Genomic DNA, 22,413 nt, shown 5'->3' on the forward strand with positions numbered 1-22,413 from the left:
AAACTCTTGCGTACAGAGTGTGTATGGCTACCTAATATGCGTGCATCTGGGATGTGTTTACTAGATATTAAACCCTTACATACAGAGTGTGCATGGCTACCTAATATGCGTGCATCTGGGATGTGTTTACTAGATATTAAACTCTTGCATACAGAGTGTGTATGGCTACCTAATATGCGTGCATCTGGGATGTGTTTACTAGATATTAAACTCTTACGTACAGAGTGTGTATGGCTACCTAATATGCGTGCATCTGGGATGTGTTTACTAGATATTAAACTCTTACGTACAGAGTGTGTATGGCTACCTAATATGCGTGCATCTGGGGTGTGTTTACTAGATATTACACTCTTGCGTACAGAGTGTGTATGGCTACTTAATATGCGTGCATCTGGGATGTGTTTACTAGATATTAAACTCTTACGTACAGAGTGTGTATGGCTACCTAATATGCGTGCATCTGGGGTGTGTTTACTAGATATTACACTCTTGCATACAGAGTGTGTATGGCTACTTAATATGCGTGCATCTGGGATGTGTTTACTAGATATTAAACTCTTGCGTACAGAGTGTGTATGTCTACTTAATATGTGTGCATCTGGGATGTGTTTACTAGATATTAAACTCTTGCATACAGAGTGTGTATGGCTACTTAATATGCGTGCATCTGGGATGTGTTTACTAGATATTAAACTCTTGCATACAGAGTGTGTATGGCTACTTAATATGCGTGCATCTGGGATGTGTTTACTAGATATTAAACCCTTACATACAGAGTGTACATGGCTGCTTAATATGCGTGCATCTGGGATGTGTTTACTAGATATTAAACTCTTACGTACAGAGTGTGTATGGCTACTTAATATGTGTGCATCTGGGATGTGTTTACTAGATATTAAACTCTTGCATACAGAGTGTGTATGGCTACCTAATATGCGTGCATCTGGGATGTGTTTACTAGATATTAAACTCTTGCGTACAGAGTGTGTATGGCTACCTAATATGCGTGCATCTGGGATGTGTTTACTAGATATTAAACTCTTGCATACAGAGTGTGTATGGCTACCTAATATGCGTGCATCTGGGATGTGTTTACTAGATATTAAACTCTTGCGTACAGAGTGTGTATGGCTACTTAATATGTGTGCATCTGGGATGTGTTTACTAGATATTAAACTCTTGCGTACAGAGTGTGTATGGCTACTTAATATGTGTGCATCTGGGATGTGTTTACTAGATATTAAACTCTTGCATACAGAGTGTGTATGGCTACTTAATATGTGTGCATCTGGGATGTGTTTACTAGATATTAAACCCTTACATACAGAGTGTGCATGGCTACCTAATATGCGTGCATCTGGGATGTGTTTACTAGATATTAAACTCTTACGTACAGAGTGTGTATGGCTACCTAATATGCGTGCATCTGGGGTGTGTTTACTAGATATTAAACCCTTACATACAGAGTGTACAGGGCTGCTTAATATGCGTGCATCTGGGATGTGTTTACTAGATATTAAACTCTTACGTACAGAGTGTGTATGGCTACCTAATATGCGTGCATCTGGGGTGTGTTTACTAGATATTAAACTCTTACATACAGAGTGTGCATGGCTACCTAATATGCGTGCATCTGGGATGTGTTTACTAGATATTAAACTCTTGCATACAGAGTGTGTATGGCTACTTAATATGTGTGCATCTGGGATGTGTTTACTAGATATTAAACTCTTGCATACAGAGTGTGTATGGCTACTTAATATGTGTGCATCTGGGATGTGTTTACTAGATATTAAACTCTTGCATACAGAGTGTGTATGGCTACCTAATATGCGTGCATCTGGGATGTGTTTACTAGATATTAAACCCTTACGTACAGAGTGTACATGGCTGCTTAATATGCGTGCATCTGGGATGTGTTTACTAGATATTAAACTCTTACATACAGAGTGTGTATTGCTACTTAATATGTGTGCATCTGGGGTGTGTTTACTAGATATTAGAACATTGGAATGTTGGGAGCTCCATTGAAAACAATGGAGTGCTCCGGGCTTATAATGGCTGGTATTAGCCCGGAGCTACAACATTCCAATGTTTCTTTGTTCACAGCTCTGGCTGTGAACAAAGGCTTCAGGGAACCTGAGGGGATTCCAATCCCCTCACGCTCCCAAAAGGCTTTGTTTTTTTTGTTAGAACATTCTGTCCTCTAGTGACAGAATGTTCTAATAGCCTTATAGCCCTTCGTAGATGGGCTATACCGCTATTAAAGTCCCTCTCCCTTGTTAAAGGCCCTCGCCTTCGGCTCGGGGCCTTTAACGCTGGAGAGGGCCTTTAATAGCCGGTATAGCCCTCTACCGCGGGCTATAAGGCTATATTAAACTCTTGCATACAGAGTGTGTATGGCTACCTAATATGCGTGCATCTGGGATGTGTTTACTAGATATTAAACTCTTGCATACAGAGTGTGTATGGCTACCTAATATGCGTGCATCTGGGATGTGTTTACTAGATATTACACTCTTGCATACAGAGTGTGTATGGCTACCTAATATGCGTGCATCTGGGATGTGTTTACTAGATATTAAACTCTTGCGTACAGAGTGTGTATGGCTACCTAATATGCGTGCATCTGGGATGTGTTTACTAGATATTACACTCTTACATACAGAGTGTGTATGGCTACCTAATATGCGTGCATCTGGGATGTGTTTACTAGATATTACACTCTTACATACAGAGTGTGTATGGCTACCTAATATGCGTGCATCTGGGATGTGTTTACTAGATATTAAAGTCTTACGTACAGAGTGTGTATGGCTACCTAATATGCGTGCATCTGGGATGTGTTTACTAGATATTACACTCTTGCGTACAGAGTATGTATGGCTACCTAATATGCGTGCATCTGGGATGTGTTTACTAGATATTAAACTCTTGCGTACAGAGTGTGTATGGCTACCTAATATGCGTGCATCTGGGATGTGTTTACTAGATATTAAACTCTTGCGTACAGAGTGTGTATGGCTACCTAATATGCGTGCATCTGGGATGTGTTTACTAGATATTAAACTCTTGCATACAGAGTGTGTATGGCTACCTAATATGCGTGCATCTGGGATGTGTTTACTAGATATTACACTCTTGCGTACAGAGTGTGTATGGCTACCTAATATGCGTGCATCTGGGATGTGTTTACCAGATATTAAACTCTTGCGTACAGAGTGTGTATGGCTACCTAATATGCGTGCATCTGGGATGTGTTCACTAGATATTACACTCTTGCATACAGAGTGTATATGGCTACCTAATATGCGTGCATCTGGGATGTGTTTACTAGATATTACACTCTTGCGTACAGAGTGTGTATGGCTACCTAATATGCGTGCATCTGGGATGTGTTTACTAGATATTAAACTCTTGCGTACAGAGTGTGTATGGCTACCTAATATGCGTGCATCTGGGATGTGTTTACTAGATATTAAACTCTTGCGTACAGAGTGTGTATGGCTACCTAATATGCGTGCATCTGGGATGTGTTTACTAGATATTAAACTCTTACGTACAGAGTGTGTATGGCTACCTAATATGCGTGCATCTGGGATGTGTTTACTAGATATTAAACTCTTACATACAGAGTGTGTATGGCTACCTAATATGCGTGCATCTGGGATGTGTTTACTAGATATTAAACTCTTACGTACAGAGTGTGTATGGCTACCTAATATGCGTGCATCTGGGATATGTTTACTAGATATTAAACTCTTACGTACAGAGTGTGTATGGCTACCTAATATGCGTGCATCTGGGATGTGTTTACTAGATATTAAACTCTTACGTACAGAGTGTGTATGGCTACCTAATATGCGTGCATCTGGGGTGTGTTTACTAGATATTAAACTCTTGCATACAGAGTGTGTATGGCTACCTAATATACGTGCATCTGGGATGTGTTTACTAGACATTAAACTCTTACATACAGAGTGTGTATGGCTACCTAATATGCATGCATCTGGGGTGTGTTTACTAGATATTACACTCTTGCATACAGAGTGTGTATGGCTACCTAATATGCGTGCATCTGGGATGTGTTTACTAGATATTACACTCTTACACACAGTGTGTGTATGGCTACCTAATATGCGTGCATCTGGGGTGTGTTTACTATAGCCTTATAGCCCGCCGTAGCGGGCTATACCGGCTATTAAAGGCCCGCTGAATCGTTAAAGGCCCGAGCCGAAGGCGAGGGACTTTAACGAAACAGCGGGACTTTAATATAGCCTTATAGCCCGCCGTAGAGGGCTATACCAGCTATTAAAGGCCCTCTCCAGCGTTAAAGGCCCCGAGCCGAAGGCGAGGGCCTTTAACAAGGGAGAGGGACTTTAATAGCGGTATAGCCCATCTACGAAGGGCTATAAGGCTATTGGAACATTCTGTCACTAGAGGACAGAATGTTCTAACAAAAAAACAAAGCCTTTTGGGAGCGTGAGGGGATTGGAATCTGCTCAGGTTCCCTGAAGCCTTTGTTCACAGCCAGAGCTGTGAACAAAGAAACATTGGAATGTTGGAGCTCCAGGCTTGTACCAGCCATTATAAGCCCAGAGCACTCCATTGTTTTCAATGGAGCTCCCAACATTCTAATGTTCTAATTGCCGGTATAGCCCTGCTACGAAGGGCTATAAGGCTATTAGAACATTCTGCCACTAGAGGGCAGAATGTTCTAACAAATTAAACAAAGGGTTCTCGAAGCTCGAGGGGATATACATCCCCTCGAGCTTCGAGAAGCCTTTGTAGAACATTGGAATGTTGCTCTGCGGGCCTTTACCGGCCCGTAGAAGCAGGGAGCACTCCATTGTCTTCAATGGAGCTCCCAACATTCCAATGTTCTAATAGATATTACACTCTTACATACAGAGTGTGTATGGCTACCTAATATGCGTGCATCTGGGGTGTGTTTACTAGATATTACACTCTTGCGTACAGAGTGTGTATGGCTACCTAATATGCGTGCATCTGGGATGTGTTTACTAGATATTAAACTCTTGCGTACAGAGTGTGTATTGCTACCTAATATGCGTGCATCTGGGATGTGTTTACTAGATATTAAACTCTTGCGTACAGAGTGTGTATGGCTACCTAATATGCGTGCATCTGGGATGTGTTTACTAGATATTAAACTCTTACGTACAGAGTGTGTATGGCTACCTAATATGCGTGCATCTGGGATGTGTTTACTAGATATTAAACTCTTACGTACAGAGTGTGTATGGCTACCTAATATGCATGCATCTGGGATATGTTTACTAGATATTAAACTCTTACGTACAGAGTGTGTATGGCTACCTAATATGCGTGCATCTGGGATATGTTTACTAGATATTAAACTCTTACGTACAGAGTGTGTATGGCTACCTAATATGCGTGCATCTGGGATGTGTTTACTAGATATTAAACTCTTACTTACAGAGTGTGTATGGCTACCTAATATGCGTGCATCTGGGATATGTTTACTAGATATTAAACTCTTACATACAGAGTGTGTATGGCTACCTAATATGCGTGCATCTGGGATGTGTTTACTAGATATTAAACTCTTACGTACAGAGTGTGTATGGCTACCTAATATGCGTGCATCTGGGATATGTTTACTAGATATTAAACTCTTACGTACAGAGTGTGTATGGCTACCTAATATGCGTGCATCTGGGGTGTGTTTACTAGATATTAAACTCTTGCGTACAGAGTGTGTATGGCTACCTAATATGCGTGCATCTGGGATGTGTTTACTAGACATTAAACTCTTACATACAGAGTGTGTATGGCTACCTAATATGCATGCATCTGGGGTGTGTTTACTAGATATTAAACTCTTGCGTACAGAGTGTGTATGGCTACCTAATATGCGTGCATCTGGGATGTGTTTACTAGATATTAAACTCTTGCGTACAGAGTGTGTATGGCTACCTAATATGCGTGCATCTGGGGTGTGTTTACTAGATATTAAACTCTTGCGTACAGAGTGTGTATGGCTAACTAATATGCGTGCATCTGGGATGTGTTTACTAGATATTAAACTCTTACATACAGAGTGTGCATGGCTACCTAATATGCGTGCATCTGGGATGTGTTTACTAGATATTAAACTCTTGCATACAGAGTGTGTATGGCTACCTAATATGCGTGCATCTGGGATGTGTTTACTAGATATTAAACTCTTACATACAGAGTGTGTATTGCTACTTAATATGTGTGCATCTGGGGTGTGTTTACTAGATATTAGAACATTGGAATGTTGGGAGCTCCATTGAAAACAATGGAGTGCTCCGGGCTTATAATGGCTGGTATTAGCCCGGAGCTACAACATTCCAATGTTTCTTTGTTCACAGCTCTGGCTGTGAACAAAGGCTTCAGGGAACCTGAGGGGATTCCAATCCCCTCACGCTCCCAAAAGGCTTTGTTTTTTTTGTTAGAACATTCTGTCCTCTAGTGACAGAATGTTCTAATAGCCTTATAGCCCTTCGTAGATGGGCTATACCGCTATTAAAGTCCCTCTCCCTTGTTAAAGGCCCTCGCCTTCGGCTCGGGGCCTTTAACGCTGGAGAGGGCCTTTAATAGCCGGTATAGCCCTCTACCGCGGGCTATAAGGCTATATTAAACTCTTGCATACAGAGTGTGTATGGCTACCTAATATGCGTGCATCTGGGATGTGTTTACTAGATATTAAACTCTTGCATACAGAGTGTGTATGGCTACCTAATATGCGTGCATCTGGGATGTGTTTACTAGATATTACACTCTTGCATACAGAGTGTGTATGGCTACCTAATATGCGTGCATCTGGGATGTGTTTACTAGATATTAAACTCTTGCGTACAGAGTGTGTATGGCTACCTAATATGCGTGCATCTGGGATGTGTTTACTAGATATTACACTCTTACATACAGAGTGTGTATGGCTACCTAATATGCGTGCATCTGGGATGTGTTTACTAGATATTACACTCTTACATACAGAGTGTGTATGGCTACCTAATATGCGTGCATCTGGGATGTGTTTACTAGATATTAAAGTCTTACGTACAGAGTGTGTATGGCTACCTAATATGCGTGCATCTGGGATGTGTTTACTAGATATTACACTCTTGCATACAGAGTATGTATGGCTACCTAATATGCGTGCATCTGGGATGTGTTTACTAGATATTAAACTCTTGCGTACAGAGTGTGTATGGCTACCTAATATGCGTGCATCTGGGATGTGTTTACTAGATATTAAACTCTTGCATACAGAGTGTGTATGGCTACCTAATATGCGTGCATCTGGGATGTGTTTACTAGATATTAAACTCTTGCATACAGAGTGTGTATGGCTACCTAATATGCGTGCATCTGGGATGTGTTTACTAGATATTACACTCTTGCATACAGAGTGTGTATGGCTACCTAATATGCGTGCATCTGGGATGTGTTTACTAGATATTAAACTCTTGCGTACAGAGTGTGTATGGCTACCTAATATGCGTGCATCTGGGATGTGTTCACTAGATATTACACTCTTGCATACAGAGTGTATATGGCTACCTAATATGCGTGCATCTGGGATGTGTTTACTAGATATTACACTCTTGCATACAGAGTGTGTATGGCTACCTAATATGCGTGCATCTGGGATGTGTTTACTAGATATTAAACTCTTGCGTACAGAGTGTGTATGGCTACCTAATATGCGTGCATCTGGGATGTGTTTACTAGATATTAAACTCTTGCGTACAGAGTGTGTATGGCTACCTAATATGCGTGCATCTGGGATGTGTTTACTAGATATTAAACTCTTACGTACAGAGTGTGTATGGCTACCTAATATGCGTGCATCTGGGATGTGTTTACTAGATATTAAACTCTTACGTACAGAGTGTGTATGGCTACCTAATATGTGTGCATCTGGGATGTGTTTACTAGATATTAAACTCTTACGTACAGAGTGTGTATGGCTACCTAATATGCGTGCATCTGGGATGTGTTTACTAGATATTAAACTCTTACGTACAGAGTGTGTATGGCTACCTAATATGCGTGCATCTGGGATATGTTTACTAGATATTAAACTCTTACATACAGAGTGTGTATGGCTACCTAATATGCGTGCATCTGGGATGTGTTTACTAGATATTAAACTCTTACTTACAGAGTGTGTATGGCTACCTAATATCGTGCATCTGGGATGTGTTTACTAGATATTAAACTCTTACGTACAGAGTGTGTATGGCTACCTAATATGCGTGCATCTGGGATGTGTTTACTAGATATTAAACTCTTGCGTACAGAGTGTGTATGGCTACCTAATATGCGTGCATCTGGGATGTGTTTACTAGATATTAAACTCTTGCGTACAGAGTGTGTATGGCTACCTAATATGCGTGCATCTGGGATGTGTTTACTAGATATTAAACTCTTGCATACAGAGTGTGTATGGCTACCTAATATGCGTGCATCTGGGATGTGTTTACTAGATATTAAACTCTTGCGTACAGAGTGTGTATGGCTACCTAATATGCGTGCATCTGGGATGTGTTTACTAGATATTAAACTCTTGCGTACAGAGTGTGTATGGCTACCTAATATGCGTGCATCTGGGATGTGTTTACTAGATATTAAACTCTTGCGTACAGAGTGTGTATGGCTACCTAATATGCGTGCATCTGGGATGTGTTTACTAGATATTAAACTCTTGCGTACAGAGTGTGTATGGCTACCTAATATGCGTGCATCTGGGATGTGTTTACTAGATATTAAACTCTTGCGTACAGAGTGTGTATGGCTACCTAATATGCGTGCATCTGGGATGTGTTTACTAGATATTAAACTCTTGCTTACAGAGTGTGTATGGCTACCTAATATGCGTGCATCTGGGATGTGTTTACTAGATATTAAACTCTTGCTTACAGAGTGTGTATGGCTACCTAATATGCGTGCATCTGGGATGTGTTTACTAGATATTAAACTCTTGCGTACAGAGTGTGTATGGCTACCTAATATGCGTGCATCTGGGATGTGTTTACTAGATATTAAACTCTTGCGTACAGAGTGTGTATGGCTACCTAATATGCGTGCATCTGGGATGTGTTTACTAGATATTAAACTCTTGCGTACAGAGTGTGTATGGCTACCTAATATGCGTGCATCTGGGATGTGTTTACTAGATATTAAACTCTTGCGTACAGAGTGTGTATGGCTACCTAATATGCGTGCATCTGGGATGTGTTTACTAGATATTAAACTCTTGCATACAGAGTGTGTATGGCTACCTAATATGCGTGCATCTGGGATGTGTTTACTAGATATTAAACTCTTGCATACAGAGTGTGTATGGCTACCTAATATGCGTGCATCTGGGATGTGTTTACTAGATATTAAACTCTTACATACAGAGTGTGTATGGCTACCTAATATGCGTGCATCTGGGGTGTGTTTACTAGATATTAAACTCTTGCATACAGAGTGTGTATGGCTACCTAATATGCGTGCATCTGGGGTGTGTTTACTAGATATTACACTCTTGCATACAGAGTGTGTATGGCTACCTAATATGCGTGCATCTGGGGTGTGTTTACTAGATATTACACTCTTGCGTACAGAGTGTGTATGGCTACCTAATATGCGTGCATCTGGGGTGTGTTTACTAGATATTACACTCTTGCGTACAGAGTGTGTATGGCTACCTAATATGCGTGCATCTGGGGTGTGTTTACTAGATATTACACTCTTGCGTACAGAGTGTGTATGGCTACCTAATATGCGTGCATCTGGGGTGTGTTTACTAGATATTACACTCTTGCGTACAGAGTGTGTATGGCTACCTAATATGCGTACATCTGGGGTGTGTTTACTAGATATTACACTCTTGCGTACAGAGTGTGTATGGCTACCTAATATGCGTGCATCTGGGATGTGTTTACTAGATATTACACTCTTGCGTACAGAGTGTGTATGGCTACCTAATATGCGTGCATCTGGGATGTGTTTACTAGATATTACACTCTTGCGTACAGAGTGTGTATGGCTACCTAATATGCGTGCATCTGGGATGTGTTTACTAGATATTACACTCTTGCGTACAGAGTGTGTATGGCTACCTAATATGCGTGCATCTGGGATGTGTTTACTAGATATTACACTCTTGCGTACAGAGTGTGTATGGCTACCTAATATGCGTGCATCTGGGATGTGTTTACTAGATATTACACTCTTGCGTACAGAGTGTGTATGGCTACCTAATATGCGTGCATCTGGGATGTGTTTACTAGATATTAAACTCTTGCGTACAGAGTGTGTATGGCTACCTAATATGCGTGCATCTGGGATGTGTTTACTAGATATTAAACTCTTACGTACAGAGTGTGCATGGCTACCTAATATGCGTGCATCTGGGATGTGTTTACTAGATATTAAACTCTTGCGTACAGAGTGTGCATGGCTACCTAATATGCGTGCATCTGGGATGTGTTTACTAGATATTAAACTCTTGCGTACAGAGTGTGCATGGCTACTTAATATGCGTGCATCTGGGATGTGTTTACTAGATATTAAACTCTTGCGTACAGAGTGTGCATGGCTACTTAATATGCGTGCATCTAGGATGTGTTTACTAGATATTAAACTCTTACGTACAGAGTGTGCATGGCTACTTAATATGCGTGCATCTGGGATGTGTTTACTAGATATTAAACTCTTACGTACAGAGTGTGCATGGCTACCTAATATGCGTGCATCTGGGATGTGTTTACTAGATATTAAACTCTTACATACAGAGTGTGTGTGCTGACAGTTGTTTACATAGTGTTCACAATTGTCCTTGATTTCTAACAATTGTAGTCCTGATTTAAAAAATTGGGTAACTTGAGCAATCTGATAAAGTAACATACAAATCCCAGCAGGCAAAGAAAAACCTGGCCTGGATAATCTACTCACGCATGGAACTGGGTAACTTGGGAGATCTGATAAAGTATGATAGTGTATGTTGTTACCAGATGGTGCCAAGTACCAGTCTTGGACTTTCAATAAGTAGATCAGTGCATTCTGGGATTTGTAGTTTTCATTCACCTCAATTGAACCAGCCAGTTATAGATCACGGTGGTTGGCAGAAGGAAAATATAGAGTGTACCACAGTGTCCCTGATGAGCTGTGTAGTAACCATGCACGTGCAGTATCTTTATCCGCGCTAAAGACGTCAATTACTTGTACCCACTTTTTAAGCTGTGTCTTTTGATATCGTACATTTACTGTCCTCAAGTGACTACAAATGAACTGTACACAGGTTTATAACTGTTACTAGTGATAAACAAATGCGTCCAGTTTTTATGTTGTTACTTGGGGTGTACATGCGATTACGGGTATTATTTCTTTAAAAGTTTTATATAGCGCTGCTTGATCGCTTTACAATTTGAAATGATACCCAAGCATAAAACTTACACCTGGCTAAACATGTATACTGTTAATATGAAATTACATTACACAGTTTTATAAAGAGCTGTCTGTAACACCTGGGGGCATAATATCAACCGCCAGAGATAATTATCGCAGGCCGTGCTTAGCGATAATTTTGTTATCACAGGCTATCTCTGGAATTTATTGCCCTGGTAGCAGGTTATTAACAACGCGTTTCTCCAGGGCGATAAAAATTCCAGAGATAGCGAGGTTATCAACGTTTTGCAGGGAACATTGCTGGTTGTCCAGCGATGTTCCCTGCAAAACAGCGATAACCTTGCTGATACGACCCACAGGGTTGTATCAGCATAATCCACCCCAATGCTGGGGATAGGTAAGTCTGCATTTTAGCAGATGTTAGTTTTTGGAGAAAACAGCTGTTTTCTCCAAAAACTAACGTGTGCTAAAATGCTGGGGCAGCCTTGTAAATATTGCGATGTGAACATCAGCGATATTTGCAAGGTAGTCCATCCGGAGTACGCCCTGTGACGTCCACTTTGCATCTCATTAGAGATGCAAAGGTAGGCGTTGGGAAAAAGGGTGCAAACATGAGATTATGCATGTTAGCACCCTCTTGTAAATAGGGTGATGGTTTTATCTCCGCTTTTTTAAGCCAAAAAGGGGGAGAGAAAGCCCTTCTAAATATGCCCCTTGGTTAGCTCAAAGCATTATGACAGAGTGTATATGTTTTAACAAAGTGCTGCTAGCGGACAAAAAAAGGCATGTTTGTGAAGGGAGAGTCCATCCAAACATACTTCAATAAATACTCCTGAAACTGTGTATTTTAGCTAGTCAAATGGGAACAGTTCTCTTTTCAGGCCTTTCTTGAAATGAATAGCTGTTGGGTTTGGTGCATTCTGTTCCCGGGGACCCATGGACATGTTTGATCCGGTTGAATTTTCTTATGGGTAAGAGATTTTCCATTGCCAAACCAAGATATCTGCTGAGCATATAAAGGAGGAGCTATTTTTACTTTTATCTTGGGTTGGGGTACAGCCTAGAGACTTTGATCTATACCCGTATGTACTACACATATGTGGTGCCTGAGATATACCCTTGTGTACCACACATATGTGGAGCTAGAGATATACCCTTGTGTACTGTTCTTATGTGGTGCTAGAGATATACCCTTTGTACTGTACAAGTGTGGTGCTGAAGATATACCCTTGTGTATTGTACTTATGTGGAGCTAGAGATATACCCTTGTGTATTGTACTTATGTGGAGCTAGAGATATACCCTTGTGTATTGTACGTATGTGGTGCTAGAGATATACCCTTGTGTACTGTATATATGTGGTGCTAGAGATATACTCTTTATTTGTTTATTTATTTATTAAGTTTTCTATAGCGCGGACATGACCCATGGGTATCAGAGCGCTTAACATCATATGGTATAGGTTACAAATACAGTGTACATATAGCATTGAGACATGCAGATTAAATAGTGCCGATTTAGACCTAGTAACTAAAGGCTAATATCGGGGATAGCAGCAACGTGTCGGAATTGATTAAGACCTAAGTTTACAAAGTTTTGAGGTATTATTCATAGCGGTTCACTCAATTCCTCTATTTGGTTTAAGGTTATAAAGTCCATGACAAGTCTTCGGTTACGTTTAACTTGTTTATGGGAGGAACTTGCTCATAAAAAAGTTCTTAATTTCTTTCTTGAATGTCGATGTGCTTCTAACTCTTCTAATGTTTGCAAGAAGGGAGTTCCAAATCCTGGGAGCTACGCCTGAGAATGTGCTTTCATATGTTTTTTTCTTCTTAAAGATAGGTGGTTTCAGGAGCAGATAATTGGCACTCCTGACAAGTCTGTTTCTTCCTCTGATTTCTATTTTGTGGGCGAGATATTTAGGTGTGTTGTGATGAATCGCTTTGTGGGTGATACATGCCATTTTCATCTGTACTCTGGCCTCGTACGGTAACCAGTTTAAGGCCTTCAGGTGAGGTTTGATGTGGTCAAATTTCCTCGATCCTGTAATAAGTCTTGCTGCAGCATTGAGGCATGCTTTTAAGGGTGCAGTTGAAATATTTGGTAGGCCAATAAGTGTAGTACAACCATATTCGATCCTAGATATGACCAGCGATTGCACCGCTAGTTTCAGGTCTGTCACCTTTAAAAAAGATTTCATCTTTCTCAAATAGTTCAAGTGGAAACGGGCATTTTTTGCCATAGAGTTAATGTGGGTTTTCATATCCAGGTTCTCGTCCAGTGTTATTCCGAGGGATTTCGTCGAGTGTACTGTTCTTAGGTGGTGCCTGACATATACCCTTTTGTACTGTACAAGTGTGGTGCTACAGATATACCCTTGTGTACTGTATATATGTGGAGATAAAGATACACCCTTGTGTACTGTTCTTATGTTGTGCCTGACATATACCCTTTTGTACTGTATATATGTGGAGATAGAGATATACCCTTGTGTATTGTACGTATGTGGTGCTAGAGATATACCCTTGTGTATTGTACGTATGTGGTGCTAGAGATATAACCTTGTGTACTGTACATATGTGGTAGTAGAGATATACCCTTTTGTATTGTACATATGTGGTGCTGGGGATGTACCCTTGTGTACTGTATGTTTGTGGTGCTGGGGATATACCCTTGTGTACTGTATGTTTGTGGTACTAGAGATATACCCTTGTGTATTGTACACTTGTGGAGCTAGAGATGTACCCTTGTGTACTGTACTTATGTGGTGCTGGAGATATACCCTTTTGTACTGTACAAGTGTGGTGCTACAGATATACCCTTGTATACTGTGCGTATGTGGTGCTAAAGATAACTCATGTCCTGTTGCATGTGGTGCTACAGATATACCCTTGTGTATTGTACATATGTGGAGCTAGAGATGTACCCTTGTGTACTGTATGTTTGTGGTACTAGAGATATACCCTTGTGTATTGTACATATGTGGAGCTAGAGATGTACCCTTGTGTACTGTACTTATGTGGTGCCTGAGATATACCCTTTTGTACTGTACAAGTGTGGTACTACAGATATACCCTTGTATACTGTGCATATGTGGTGCTGAAGATATACCCTTGTGTATTGTACATATGTGGTACTAGAGATATACCCTTGTGTATTGTACATATGTGGAGCTAGAGATGTACCCTTGTGTACTGTGCTTATGTGGTGCCTGAGATATACCCTTTTGTACTGTACAAGTGTGGTGCTACAGATATACCCTTTTATACTGTGCGTATGTGGTGCTGAAGATATACCCTTGTGTATTGTACATATGTGGTACTAGAGATATACCCTTGTGTATTGTACATATGTGGAGCTAGAGATGTACCCTTGTGTACTGTACTTATGTGGTGCCTGAGATATACCCCTTTGTACTGTACAAGTGTGGTGCTACAGATATACCCTTGTATACTGTGTGTATGTGGTGCTGAAGATATACCCTTGTGTATTGTACATATGTGGTACTAGAGATATACCCTTGTGCATTGTACATATATGGAGCTAGAGATGTACCCTTGTGTACTGTACTGATGTGGTGCCTGAGATATACCCTTTTGTACTGTACAAGTGTGGTGCTACAGATATACCCTTGTATACTGTGCGTATGTGGTGCTGAAGATATACCCTTGTGTATTGTACATATGTGGTACTAGATATATACCCTTGTGTATTGTACATATGTGGAGCTAGAGATGTACCCTTGTGTACTGTACTGATGTGGTGCCTGAGATATACCCTTTTGTACTGTACAAGTGTGGTGCTACAGATATACCCTTGTATACTGTGCGTATGTGGTGCTGAAGATATACCCTTGTGTATTGTACATATGTGGTACTAGAGATATACCCTTGTGCATTGTACATATATGGAGCTAGAGATGTACCCTTGTGTACTGTACTGATGTGGTGCCTGAGATATACCCTTTTGTACTGTACAAGTGTGGTGCTACAGATATACCCTTGTATACTGTGCGTATGTGGTGCTGAAGATATACCCTTGTGTATTGTACATATGTGGTACTAGAGATATACCCTTGTGTATTGTACATATGTGGAGCTAGAGATGTACCCTTGTGTACTGTACTAATGTGGTGCCTGAGATTTACCCTTTTGTACTGTACAAGTGTGGTGCTTTAGATATACCCTTGTATACTGTGCGCATATGGTGCTAAAGATAACTCATGTCCTGTCGCATGTGGTGCTACAAATATACCCTTGTGCACTGTATGTGGAGCTAGAGATGTACACTTGCGTACTTTATGTATGTGGTGCAAGAGATATACTCTGGTGTACTGTACGTATGTGGTCCTAGAGATGTACCCTTGTATAACGTACCTATGTGATGGTACAGATATACCCTTGAGTACTATATGTGTGTGATGCTGTTGTGTGTTGATTTAGATACTGTATATAGGTTTCCGGTTTTATGTCCTTTTATAGGCACGATTCGCGTAGCCCATATTTAGGCATAGAAATCCTACCCTTATTTAGACATTATCCATGCTAATCAAATACAGGCATGGCCACCTACATCCGTCCATCCACGTCACAACGAGTTCTTGGAAAACCAGACTCTTAAGCCTTTAGGACTTCCCCTTGCTTGGATTATTGATTTCTCCAAGAACTTTTTTAATATGCATGAACATCTATTCCTTAGGGGTTCATTCATGACGATTATCTGTCCGACTTTTACGTCAATACTGGCATTCCTAAACACCTTCAAGGTATAACTATACCTTCACTTGCCAAGGCAAACCACGATTGGGTTGCATACTTGCACAACACGACTCGCCACAGCAAGGTCGGAAGGAAGTCGAGTCCCCGCCTGATGCACTGACCAGACGCTGTCATCCTCCTCGCAGAGAATCCAGCTGCAGTGTTTCTGACTCCCCTTGCGGGGTGTTAGAGATCGAGACCCGGAAAGAGATTCAAACCTCTCTCATTCTAAGGTATGGAGCAGACTAGAACCTAGAGGGACTTTTGGCAAATCTTGTCAACACCAATCCAAACTATAGCTAAACTAGACTATAGAAAAACTGCACCTACTTCTTACCTTGTACTACACTTAGGTTAGGTACACTGGGGTAGAACTAGCTAGAAGCATCAGATGAGTATCCACATTTTAGCCTGTGTTATTTATGCATGTATTTTTATGAATATATGTCATAGCTACAAACCATGCTATTGCAGTATTATTATATCTTACTGCTAACACTGAAAGTATTATACTTCGCATTCTGTCTTACGATTGTAGTAGTTCATATCTCTTGCATGAGAAATAAGACTGTTCACTAAACCCTTTTTATTGAAACGCCCGTCTATCTATTTCTGTGTAAACTCTGTAGAAACGAAGCACACACAATTGACTGAGTGAACCTGTTATCTATTGTTACCACGATTCTGAGACTGTTCCGATTCAAAAAGGGAAACAAAGTTGTCATGCTTATGCGGTTGTCAGAAACTAATCCCTTCTTGTTTATTCGAGAAGTTTCTAGTGACCTCTGAGTTAGTTGGCACACACAAGTAATTAAGTTTAATGCACTCGATAGAAACATACTGACTTCAGTCCTATGTCAAGACTAAAGTGTATTTTTAGGGCTCCCGGTTTTCCATTTAAACTGATTTTTACATATAAATGCAGACGGAAAACAATTTTTCAGTTGTCTGTATTTATATGTAAAAACGGCAAAATACTAGAAAATGCTGTGAATTCTTTTCCGGGCACACACAGCCGCACCCGAGTACTTCACAGGTCTTTTGAAAGACCATTTACTTGTTAACAAGTGTAGGAGAGTAGGGTCTGCTTCCTATGGTCACCCCACTTTTTGCTTTTGCTTTACTGGTTTCCGACTTGGGTGTGGCTGTGGGCCTGCTAATCAGACCCACAGCCCAGATGCACTCTCTCTAAATTTAACCTGTACCCTAGGTACAACCACAATTGGGAATTGGTTCACCTTGTCAGCCCCTGTATAGTGTATCCTAGGTACTCAGGGCATAGGTGCAGCCAAGGCCTACCAGGGGCTGCAGCATGTATTATGCCACCCCTGGCTGGCCACTCAGACACAACTGGCTGATCACTCAGCTGGGGCAAGGTCGTGTAATCACCCCTTGCCTAGGTATAGTATTCCCATAACTTACATATAGACACACAGTAACCTATACGTCACTCCTATGGCAGGCCTTAACCATCCTGAAGGTAGAGTGCTTGGTTATATGTGAGATGGTGCTCTAGCATGAGCTGAGCCTGTCTGCAGCTTTCGGAACCATGTCCTTATAGCTGCTCTATGATATCGCCATACCATATACTCTTAAGTGCATTATAATTCTTGCGGTTAGATGCTAACTTTGGTTTGGCTTTATCCAAACATGTCGTGTAAGGTGTCATACGCTTTGGAATACTACCCCCTCGCCAATTCTGTGACGGGAGTAGCATTCCACCCTTCTAGAGGGAGAAGACATGTTAACCCTACTATTCCCGGTTAAAGTTAACCAGAGCCCCAGCATCACAAAATGGATGCTGCCACCACAGACACAAGTCTTACCTCCTGCTGCTGGGAGTCCTTCCAGTCACGGAGGTTTGGACAATATGTTTCCTGCTTGGGGAGGTGCGAGCACCAACCCAGACAGGAGGATGTGTATTGGGACAGGGAGGGCTGAATAGAATGATACATGCCTGGGGCACACTAGGTGCTTCATGCATACCCCAGTTCAGACCGGTTGCTGGGGCAATCCAGCCCCAGCTCTGGCGCGAAACTGGACAAAGGAAAGGGGGTGTGACCACCCCCCTTCCTGGTCCCACCCAAAGGAGGGACCTAGTGAGTAAACCAGCCCCCTTTAGTTGGATAAAGGTAGGAGCTGACCCAGTAGACTTTAGATCGATCCTGGAATCGACTTGAGATGAAACTCTGGACCCTTCGACATTCATCCAAGCTGAAGACTGAAGAAATCTCCCTTGTGGCCAAGGAGTCACCACCCTGGGCAACCAGGCACCATCCAGCAACTCGACGGCTTGCTTTGTCCCCGTTCCCGCCAGAATCCGAGCACAGAGCCTGACAAGACCTCGACTCCCGGACCTCTCTGACCCCACTGCAAGACTCCAGCACAGCTGAGCCCCATGGAAGGCGTCGTAACCTATGGAACCAGGCAACATGGAAAGTCTTCAACCTGCTAACAGCGCAGCTCCTGAGGCCTCCTCGAACCTGTGCACTGGGGACTGAGACACCCCAACACCGAGCTCCACCTGCACCGAAGACCAGCCCTCCACACTCCACGAGATCTGCTTGGGGCCCTTCTGCTTGTGTTCTGCTCGACGCGTTGTCCGGTTGCTGGCCCGTTGGCTAGTAGCCTCTGTGACAACACTCCTTTTGAATCACCTCACTGGTCTGGTTGCTCCAGACTGGCCCTTGCCTCCCTGCAAAGGTGAGGCACCTCAGACCCTCCTGGTCTGCACCAGAAGCCTTTTGTGTATCCTGCGTGGGTTGCCTTTGCTTAGGCTTGTTGGCTCCGATCTTGAAGTCGACCCCTCCATCTGCGAGAACCTTATTGGGGCAGCTCCTCTCCAGCACCTGGTTATCCTTGACGCCTCCTGGTCAGCGTGGCTGCAACAACAAGCTTCACGGCAGCACCTGATTGCTTCTCGACGACGTCTGGTTCCTTCCTGGTTCCACCCGGTCACTGGCTAGTGACCTAGACTCTGTCCTCTCTGCTTTCAGGTCTTCTTCAACTTTGATCCACCCTTGGATCCACCCGGACATCTTCCTCCTGGCCGCCTGCAGCATTTTCTTCCGAGGCTCCATAGGAAACAACGAGAAAACCAGACACACTTTGACACCTATGCACCCGGAGCCCGTGGGTGAGATAACGCGAGTACTTCGGTGCTCCTGTAGGGACTGACTATCCTAGTGTCTAGTTTTGTTAGTTGTGTAATCTTAGTTAGACCGGAAGTGTCCCAAATCTTCATTACTTACCTTTTTACGTTTCCATTGACTTTCTATTGACTCTCGCGTGAGTGTACTGACACTGCACGCGCCGCCTGTGGGCCTCCTACTCCTAACCTAAGGGTCAGATAGTTTAGCCCCAGCGATTCCCTAGGCCCTAGGCCTTCTCCTTTCACAAGTCGTGGTTCTTATACCACTTACTTAGTATATGGTTTTACGCGCCCCTAGGGCCTAACTGTAAATTGTGCTATTTAAAGTATTTCTGAGTGTAACTTGTTATGTGCTTTTGCCTCTGATCTCATAAAGAGTTCAGAGGGGTGTGTTAGTGAATTAATACATATATATTTTATATATATCCTGTGTGGTGTTCTTTCATTTGGTATTGAAGGGGTTACATATGGTAAAACAGCTGGCTTTACAAGCCCTCAAGAGTCTTTTAGCCTAAGACTGTTCGGTCCTCGCTACCTCTAGGATAGCTGATCTATAAGGTTGACTTTACAACCATCACCATAAGGGTTGTTTGGACTGGTGCAAGGTGTTCACTAGAATAGTGAACATCATATACCAGTCCAACTTCTCACACACATTTCAAAGCTACATTGGGTGCAGCGGTTGGGATTAGAGCTAACTGTTGTTTTACCAATTGTAATCTTGAGATATCATTTGAAAGATCACATATAAAAACAAGTCTTAGTATACTTAAGTTCTACTGAACTTAGCTGTTGTAGAGCCTGGGCCTAGCACACCCTAACTACAACTCCCAGAGAGGTTCTGTAGGAAAACACATAGTGTAGGTAGGTGCAACACCCCACCTTACTAGAAACCATGTCTCAGACAGTGAACCCCAGTGGTTCTCTGCCTACAGAGGTAGATCCCTTGAGGACTGCTTCGAGATATGAAGCCTTAGCCTTCCAAGAATTGAGACAATTGTGTACTTCTAGAAGGTTAAAACAGGGGTCAAACCCTACCCTCAAGTTCCTGGTTGAGCTCTTAGAAGAGTATGATGCTCAACAGCCACTGCAGACAGGTGACACAGGCAGTGCAGATGAAGTCCTTCCCTCCTCAGATGATAATGCTGATACTCCAGTTCCAGATGAGGAAGAGGAAGAAGGGGGAGAAGGAGATGATTCTGATCTTGAGACAAACAGTCAGACCATAGTCAGAAGACTTAGCCAGGCTAACTTAAGCATACATGGGAGTCAGTATGGGCAGCCCTCACACAGACCCCCAAGTGGGATTAACCAGAGGCAGAGGAGAGGAAGATCCCACTCCAGGGAATCTCTTGTCTCTCATGCTTCAAACAGCTCTCATGGCCCTGCTCAGAGAGGGATGACCTCTCCTCAGAGAAGGGAACATGAGGCCAGAATGAGAGAGGCTAATCTAAGGATTGAGAGGCAAGAACTTGAAGTTGCCTTGGCCAAAGAGAAGCTTGCTCGTGCTAGACAGCACAAAGAGAGTGGGTTAGAACCCACTGGTGGCAGCAATATCCCTAAGGATAAAGATAGGTCCTATGAGAATAGAAACCTAAGTAAGATTGTCCCTCCCTACAAGTGTGGGGATGACATCCACAAGTGGATAACTGCTTTGGAGAGGGCTTGTAAAGTACAGCAGGTACCCCAAAGTCAGTGGGCTGCAATCTTATGGCTCTCCTTTTCAGAAAAAGGAAGAGACAAGCTCCTCACAGTTAGTGATGAGGATGCTAACAACTACTCTGTCCTGAAGAGCGCTCTGATTGATGGGTTTGGCCTAACCACTGATCAATATAGGTTGTTGTTCAGAGACACCCAGAAGACAGACTCAGGACTGGACTGATTTTGTTGATTGTGCCACTAAGGCTCTGGAAGGCTGGTTATTGGGAAGTGAAGTTAAGGACTATACAAGATTGTATAATTTGATCATGAGAGAGCAAATACTTAGCAATTGTCATAACCAGTTATTGCATCAATACCTGATTGACTCTGATCTGACCTCTTCCCAAGAATTGGGAAAGAAGGCAGACAAATGGGTCAGAACCAGGATTAAGCAGAAAAACCAGAACCAGGGGGTGATCAGAAAAAGGCAGACCAGAAGGGTAATGAGCAGAAACCAAAAGACCAGAAGTCTTCACCAGGCCCACAAAAGGCACAGGGGGAGGGTGGCTCCAAAAAGAACAAACAGAAACAAGAAGGCCCAAAGAAGCCCTGGTGTGGATACTGTAAGTCAGTCTCTCACTGGTTTAGTGAGTGCACTAAAAAGGTTCCAGCACCAACCACCATTGCCCAAGGCAACTGTTCCCCCTACTCCAGCTGTTAGTAGTGGTTCCCAGCAAAAGGGTGTAGTAGGGTCGACCCTGGGAACTGAGATGGACTCTGGCCTAGTCAGAGTACCAACTCAGGCTGTTCTTGTCTGTGATGGGGACATAGCCATGTCCTCTACTGTAAGTCCCAGTAATCTGAGCAAGTACAGACAGACACCTTTTATTAATGACAAGATGGCTCAGGCCTACAGGGACACATGTGCCAGTGTCACTATGGTGACTCCTAACTTTGTGGACCCTGATCAGATCATACTAGGTGAGAAATACCTAGTGACCAACACTAGCAATGTCACTACCACACACAGTATGGCAGTTGTTAACTTCTCCTGGGGAGGGGTCTCTGGCCTCAAGAAAGTTGTTGTGAGTTCAGACCTTCCAGTAGAGTGTCTGTCGGCAAATGATCTTGAAAGCTCAGTTTGGCCTGAGGTGGAGTATAGGACCCATGCAGAAATGCCGGAAATATCAGCACATGTCCCTGCTGTAACCAGGTCACAGGCCAAAAAGTGCTTACCTGAACAGGTGCTGGATCTTGGCACAATAGACAAGACACCACCCAAGAGCAAGAGCAAGAGGGTTAAGGCAGTGCCTCTCCCCCTGCCTCAGGTTGAGGACCAGCCCTCCCAGGAGGATGATTCTGAGATCCAAGAAGGAACTGTCCTAGAAGAGCTTGAACCTGACCAGGTTGAGTTTCTTGGGACAGGGGGACCCTCAAGGGCAGATCT

Source organism: Lissotriton vulgaris, chromosome 12, assembly GCF_964263255.1.
Source record: "Lissotriton vulgaris chromosome 12, aLisVul1.2, whole genome shotgun sequence".
NCBI lineage: Eukaryota > Metazoa > Chordata > Amphibia > Caudata > Salamandridae > Lissotriton > Lissotriton vulgaris.